At 48.9% G+C, this 7,953-nt stretch overlaps 1 long non-coding RNA gene across 1 annotated transcript; it reads right to left on the bottom strand.

Annotated features, from left to right (window-relative positions):
* Positions 1 to 1,705: 1,705 nt before the first annotated feature.
* Positions 1,706 to 7,951, bottom strand: LOC121100997. The gene is made up of 2 exons (XR_005832832.1): positions 4,370 to 7,951; positions 1,706 to 3,334 (listed from the first exon to the last, which is right to left on the bottom strand). It is a non-coding gene; the product is annotated as an uncharacterized LOC121100997 (long non-coding RNA).
* Positions 7,952 to 7,953: the final 2 nt, after the last annotated feature.

Raw genomic sequence — 7,953 nt, forward strand, 5'->3', positions numbered from 1 at the left:
GAGCACTATAAGCAGTGGGGAATCCTGGATAGGTTTTGAGAAGAGAAAGGAGGGACCCAGGTTGCTTTTAATGACTCTGGTGACAGTCACCTGGGTCTGAGGGTATGGGAAACGGGAAGTGGTGTGGGGTCCTGGAACCTGGCAGAAGGGGAAGAAGAGAGCAGTCACTTGGCTCCCAGGGCCTGGCGTCTCACGACATGGAGGCAGAGCCAGCAATGCGGGCCTAGAGGGGCTCACGGATGAGAAGATGCAGGGTGTGAAGGGCAGCAAGGAGAGAACCTTGGGGAACCGAAGAAGGGGTGGTTGCATCCTGGGGAAGAGCAGTTTTCTTAAAATAACTAGAGAATCTTCAGCTGACAGCTTACCCACAAATGTCCATTCCATCAGCCACTAAATTCATAGGTCTCAAGGTTCTGTGGGGAGACAAAGGAATGAATACACTTTTTGGCCCTTGGTTTCAAATAGCCTAAAGTCTCCCCTGCATTTTTTGTGGGAGTGGCATTTTATTTTATTTTTTTAGATTTTATGTGAGAGAGAGAGCGTGAGCACAAGCAGAGGGAGATGGAGAAGCAGGCTCCCCTCGGAGCAGGGAGCCTGATGTGGGTCTCAATCCCAGGACCCCAGAACCATGACCTGAGCCGAAGGCAGACACTTACTGACTGAGCCATCCAGGCACCCCGGGAGTGGCATTTTTAATGTGGTCGGGAGGCGCATGGAGGGGAGAAAATGTCTCCTGTCTGATTGGGGTAACCAAAGTGAAGGCACTCTGTTTAAAGATACACTTTGAGAATTAAGATATCCGTTCTTCACTTTGGGGAAAATGCTTGGCTTTTCTGCTGTGGGCAAGGGGAGGAGGCGGTTTCCTCAGGAGAGATTTCAGTGTCAGTGGTCTCTTAAAGCTGAAGGATTTAAGGGGATGCCTGGGTGACTTAGTTGGTTAAGCGTCTACATCTCCCTCTCCCCCTGCTCGTGCTCTCTTGCTTGCTCACTCTCTCAAATAAATAAATAAAATCTTAAAAAAAAAAAAAAGCTGAAGGATATATGTTAGCCTGGCCTGCCCACTCAGCTCAGTGGGAAAACACAGTGGATGGTGAGGGGCTTTGTACAATGAGTTCAAGGAGAGATAGAGGCCCCTCATCCCAACCATGTCTAAAGAGTTTGGTAACAAAAAACTTTAAAATAAACATCTGTGGTTCCATCTTATTTAAGGGCTTGTATGGCTCTGAGAATGGGGCTGAAGGCACAGGGCCTGTAGGCAGCCCTGTTTGGAAGCTTCCTGTTCTTTTTGTCTCTGTAGCAAAAATGGCAGCTAGCCCTTTAAAGGATCTTCCCTTCACGGTGTGGTCTGACTAGACACTGAAACTCAGTCCTCCACCTTGGTTTTACCTTCCTCTTGGGGTTTTCTCACCTAGATTTCTAGTGCCACCACTACTGGCAGGGAGTTTCCTTCTGGAATAACCTTGGGGTGGTGGGTGGGTTTTGTTTTAAAAGGGGGAGGGCTCTCCCTTATTCATTCTTTCCCACTGGTTTGCTTCTCTGTGCTCTAGTAGAGTGGTGAGAGGAATCTGTGCATGTGTCCACTTGAACACACACGCTATTAAGTTGACAGGCTTTATGTCTTGTTTTTCACATTTTAAGTTCATTAGGACCAGGGGGTCGTGTTTTCTTATCCAGTGTTCACTCACCAAATACAATGAACACAACGTGCTTTGTGAAGAATGCAAATTTATTAACACATACAGTCTTTGCCCTCAAGGGCCTTCCAGTCCAGCTGTCAAGGAAGAGGAAATCTGTAAGGCAGAGACCTGATAAGGGCACTTGATGCCCCTTGAGACTGTAATGGTCCAGGAAGGCTTCATGAAGGGGGAGAGACTTAATATGGGCCTTGAAGAATGGGTAGGCTTTCACGAGGGAATAACGTACTCAATGGTGTGAAAGCAGGAAAGAGAGGGAAAGGCTTTGGAAGACAGTGAATGTGTGTTTTGAGCAGTGGTGATAACCCACAGGAGCGGAGTGATAAGGTGGATGGACCCAACCCACGAGGTCCTGGAATGTAAAGGTATTGTCAGAATACTTAAAGCTGCAGGATACAGAACTTTTAACACAGAAATATCTTAATTAAATAGAATTTATTGTTTTCCATAACGGAAAAGGTGACCTGGCTGGATGCAGGTGCTCAAATGATGATGTCACAACACTATTTCTCTCTCTGTTCTGCTTATGGGCTAAGATAGTCTCTCCCCAGAGGTGGTGAAGATGGCTAACAGCAGCCCTAGGCTCACATTAATCTCTTGTTTAAGGACTGGGATGAGTCTCTTTTATCCAAGGGATTTTGATCTGGTTCTGGAAGAGCTAACGTGAGGTGTCTTTGGCCTGGCGGTTTCATATACAGCTCTATCCTTGATGACAAAGACAGATGAATTGTTCCTAAGTTGTGAATTAGGGGAAACTGCCTGCTAGGAGACGACTGCACATATGTATGAGTAAGTGGATGAATACTGTCAACGCTTTCTGTTCTGAATAATAGATGAACAGAGCTTTGGGTTACATACCATTTTTTTTTAAAGATTTTATTTATTTATTTGACAGAGAGAGAGACAGCCAGCGAGAGAGGGAACACAAGCAGGGGGAGTGGGAGAGGAAGAAGCAGGCTCCCAGCGGAAGAGCCTGATGTGGGGCTCGATCCCAGAACGCCGGGATCACGCCCTGAGCCGAAGGCAGACGCTCAACGACTGCGCCACCCAGGCGCCCCTGGGTTACATACCATTTTGAAGGGAAGAGGAGGCAATTACGGCTGCCTCTTGGCATGACAGTTGGGAGTCCAGGTTTGCATCAGGCTCAGACAACTTACTTTCCAAGTACTTGGGGAAAAGGGATCAGGGCATGGGCATCAAAGCCTAATTAACTTATAGTGGGCCCATTTAATTCTCTGGGGAATGCCTATCCTCAGGTGCAAGGCCTAAGAAATGATTTTTACATATGCTGCTAAGTCAATAAATTGGTGCTTCCTACTTCTGCCAGATCCCCAAACCGGAGAGATGATGTCCAGTGTAGGACCTGGAGGCTGCATGAGGAACTTGCCATGAGGAAGGGCAGGTCAGAGGGCAAGGGCATCTAAGGGATACCAGAGAAAGACAACTGGAGGGGAGTAGGCAGTGCCCATAGCACTTTACAGGCAGGGAGAGCCCATGACCTGACTTCCAGTACCAGTTCCCTGGACAGACATACTCGATTGAGCTTGATGACAGAGGGTCTTTCAGGTTGGGTCCCCTGGGCAGCAGACTGAAAGATGAAGATTAGCATGTGGTATTGGGAGTGTTCTCAGGTTCAACACCTATGGAGGAAGGGAAGGAAGTAGTAGTTTTGGTTAGAAGGAGAAGGTGGGGTGTAAAGGCCTTAGCTGACTCCCCAGAGTTCTGAAGCTGATTCAGCCTTTCGAGTTGTCCTGAATTGGGGTTGGGGGACCAAGCCTTTAAACGCTAGCTTCAGCCAGTCATTGGATACATGCTGTCCCCAGAGAGGAAGGTGTTACCTTGGGTGAGGAAGTCTTATCACCTGAGGGCAATCCCTGAAGCGGGCTGATAATTGAGGGCTGTTCCCCAGCATACTCAAAGTCCTAGGGGCAAGAAGCCCTTCAATCCTGAAGGTGGACCTGGGTGGCATATCTTGGTATCCAATATTCCTTAATGCCTACTACTCAGATCCACTTGTTTGTATAAGTTTTGGGAGCAGCTTGATTTTTCTGGGGAAAACGGATGGCTAATAGGATGAGCCACATTTCCCACCACTACAGCTGGTCTTGAGCCCCCAACTGTTGTCATCTTCCTCCTCTACCATCCATTTTAGGTGCTTCTCACCCTCAGGAAGCACCTCTGCTGAGCGCCTGGTCACCATATCCTGTTCAGTCCTTGGCTGCTGCACTTCCCTATTTACTATCAAAATTGAGCAAGGGTATGACAAAGAGACAGCCAGCTGGACTGTTTGGGTGCCGAAAACATCTTCCTCTTTGCTCCCACTGTGTAACTGCAGCCCTGGCTCTTCCTGATAATCAGGGTCAATTACTGCTGCCAAGATGGTGACATCCTGCTTCTTGCCTGCTGGTCCCTTGGCATGAAGGGCTCAAAGTGCCTGGTGGCACTTGTAAATTAAAGTGCAATGGGATTTTTGCTATAGCCCCTGATGAAAAGACTTCCACTTTGGGAACCAGGACTTCAAAACCCTCAAAGCTCAGAGTTGCAGTGACAGAAATACCCAATGGAATTGCTGGGCTTAATGGTAAGTGAAGCCACTCCGATTTTCACCCCTTGCTCCACGGAGCTATCTATTCTTATTGGCACATAGCACCATATTGACTGTTGACAGAACGTACACTGTGTCATGGAAGGTGGTAGCCCATCCTTAGTTGGTACCATCTCTGTGCTGGAACCTCAGCTATGCCTTCAACTGGCCATTCCTTCTCTCTGTTCATGCTGGCATCTGGATGGTACAGAATGTGATAAGGCCAGTGGATCCCATGGTCATGTGCCACTCTCCCACCTTCAAGGCTGTGCAATAGGTCCTTTGGTCTGCTGCATTTTTATGTGGGATACTATGTTTATGGGTCACTCAGTCAACACTGAAGATACTGGTGCTGACTGAGGCCCCACAGGCAGAAGCAGCAAACCACACCCAGAATGTAGTAATTCTAGTCAAAATAAATTGATACCATTTCCAGGATGGAAAGTATCCAATGTTGTCAAGCACTTGGTTGCTCTCCTTGAGGAATACTGCCATTTGGGGGGCTCAGCATTGTATTCATTGCTGCAAGTCTGGGCATTCAGCAGTGGCATCAGCCTTTGGAGTGGGAACCCATGCTCTTGGGTCCATGTATTACTCCCATCCCTGCTACCGTGGCTACGCCATTCACATGCCCATTGTGCTGGTACTGAGGTGGCTGATAACATCTGACATCAACTGGTAAGTCATTCTTTCTACTTGTTGTTTAGTGCCTCTTTCATGGTAGATACTCTCGGGTGGGCATCTGCACACTTCATGTCCACTCACATAGTCCATCCACATACATACCTCTCTCCCAGACCTTCTAATCCTTCATCTTTCTAATCTTTCTCCTGCTACGTCCTCAGGCAACCAGCCAAGCCAACTGCCAGTCCATATATATTCTAACTATGGCTACATTTCCTTCCACACAACATGAATGGCCAGGTGTGCCATTGAGAGGATTTATCCATTGGGAGAATTTCTCTGGCCACTGTCTTTCAAGATCATTTCAGGGTGGGGCTACAGTACAGCCACAGTTCATTTTCTGCTTGTACCCACATACCATTCTGACCTATCTGCAAATCAAGTTTTGTTTTTCGTCCTTTGTCAGCTGGTCATAAAGGGACCCCACTTCCTATGCAGCCATACGTATGGGCTGATGGAGAGGCACTGGTCCACAAATGGTAGATAATATGGATGTCTAGGCCACCTGCTGGTATAGCTTACTTGTGCCCCGATCCTGTTCATACCCAATTCTGGATGTACTACTTCCGTCTTACTAATGAATTATTGCTGGGCCTATTCAACTTTTTATTTCGGTGGGTCTGAAAGGCAGAACCTAGCTTACAGAGGACAAGCTCATGATGAGGAATTTTGGGTCAATTTGAAAATATACAAAGGGAATAAAGTTTTTCAACTTGTTCTGGAGATACACAAGCAAAAACAGTTTGTTGATAATAGATTGGAAGGGAGATCAGGCTACAGAATATTGTTAGGGCCTAAACAAAAAAGTGGAAGAGAGAATGGTGTAGAAGAAACTGATTTATAAAATTCTAAAGAGGAAGAATTGATAAGTGGGTACAGAAATGGAGACAGCAAGCTTATTTATGCCATCCTTTTAAAAAACAAAATCATAGCTGTGTAAAGAAAGAAAGCTAGGTGGTATCTGGAAAGAGGAGGAGTCCTTTTTTTCAAAGCTTTTTTGAAGATGGACTTGCGTTTATGTACTGAAGGAAAAAAGGCAGTAGAGATGGAGAAAAATGGCCAGATTAGAGGAGTTCCTGAGAATACATTTTGATAAAAACAGGGGAAAAAAAAAACACAAAAAACCCCAAACCAGTAGAAGTACTAAGCTTTTACTCAAGGGAAGCAAGACAGAAGGAAAGTTCAACCTCTCTTCCCCTACTTCCCTTCTGGCCATCACTGAGAAAAGCCTGACTCAACAAAGCTTCAAATACTATTTTCTGTTATATACCCCTTCTCCTTACTTACTTTCAAGGGAAAAATAAATATCAATAGGAATCCCCAGAGTAAAATCAGACAGCCTGGACAGATCTAAATTTCAGCTTCTAGTAAAGCTTGATTTTTTAATCTTTTTGGAGAACCACTGTTTATTAAGAACATCTGCAATTGCTCAAATGGCTACAGTAAGGGTAAAATTTCTAAATGCACTGTCTTGGAATGAGCACAACTACTTTTTTTTATCAAGACGTCCTTTTATGAGACTTTTTCTTGTCCGTAAGGTACTTAATATAAGTGTAAAAAATTAAGGAAACAATTTAGTGTAAGGTTTTCCTACTGGACATCCAACGGTTTCATTTTAACGAGATTGGGTACAGAATAATAATTTAATGTCCTTCGAGATCGTTTAGTCAGGGTGCTCATGGGAGGTGAAAAGTAGCTTTCAGGAAACCTGTTTACCTTCTCACGCCGGCACCTTTGAGTCAAAAGGAGCGGGACAGCTACTAGCCGAACTGGGGCATCTGCCCTAAGTAACTCCATTCTGCTGCCCTTTTACTGAGAGGCTCACGCATTTCCAGCCTGCGACAGGCCACCTGCCCACGCAGCTCTCTGGAGTGTCCTGGGCTATAAGGATGCCACAACTGCCCACTCTAGCGACGTGGGGTTCGCGGAGAGATGAGTGCTAAGACTCCGATCCTCGGAGACCGTCTCGGTACCCTGGTTATTAAGGCGCTTGTGGGAGAGCCGGCTGGAGAGATCGAAGGTTTTGACTGCAGCTACTTCTAGGCCTCAGCAGGGTCTCCATTCACCAAAGGCGTCTACACCGTCCCGCCCCCGCCCTCCCCCCCAACCTGGACACCCCCAGCACCCCGCAGAGGAAATGCCGAGACCCCATCACCCTACACTCAAATTACTGAAAGGGGCGAGGCTCCCCCGTCTCTCAGACCAATTGAGCACCGCGCAGGAACCTAACTGGCACTTGGTCGCACCCCTCCGCGGGGTGGGGTCGGGTGGCCGGAATATGGCGGCGGCGGCGGCAGGGTCTACGGGTCAATCTCTGAGGCGCCCTTGACTAGCTCTCTGGTGCGCCACCTACCTTGCTAGCCAGGGGCCCGGCACGCTGCGCGAAGGGGCGGGAAGGAGAAGTGACGAGTCCTTGGTAGCGCCAATCAGCACCGAGGAGTCCGGGCCGCCTCCAATCAGGGCCCGGGCGGCCGCGAAGGGGGTAGGTTGTAGGCGAGCCGTGCATGTGGCGGACGCGGAACGCCTGGGACCTTACCTGCTGCTGTGACTGAGCCGCCCACCTCTCTGCTTCCCAGGCCCTCTACACTACGAGCCCTGGCGCCGGCTTGAGGACGCCAAGGAGGCAGGAGGCCAACGGGGCTGAGGGGCCGTCGGCCCGTCAGGTTCGCGGCCCGAGCCTACGAACGCCGCTTGCAGCGGTTGCGGGGCCATCCCCGCGGCTGTGCCATGACCGACTCTCTCCGCAAAGGGGACTCTTCCTCAGCGGTTGCTGCAAAGAGAGATGAAAAGCCTGTTAGATCGTGAGACGAGTTCGGGGTCGGCCAGTTAGGGGCACTCGGCGTCAGGCCGCCGCGCCTTCCCGGGCTCGTTCCTTTTGCCCTGTGAGGGAGGCCTAGTTCGCCTCCGGGCGCGCGGCGGGCGCAGCGGCGGGGGGGCTGGGTAAGGGGGTCTGGGCGGGGCGCGCTCAGGCAGCATGCTCCTGCGGAGGCC

This window comes from Ursus maritimus, unplaced genomic scaffold (genome assembly GCF_017311325.1).
Source record: "Ursus maritimus isolate PB19 unplaced genomic scaffold, ASM1731132v1 scaffold_6, whole genome shotgun sequence".
NCBI classification, from domain to species: domain Eukaryota; kingdom Metazoa; phylum Chordata; class Mammalia; order Carnivora; family Ursidae; genus Ursus; species Ursus maritimus.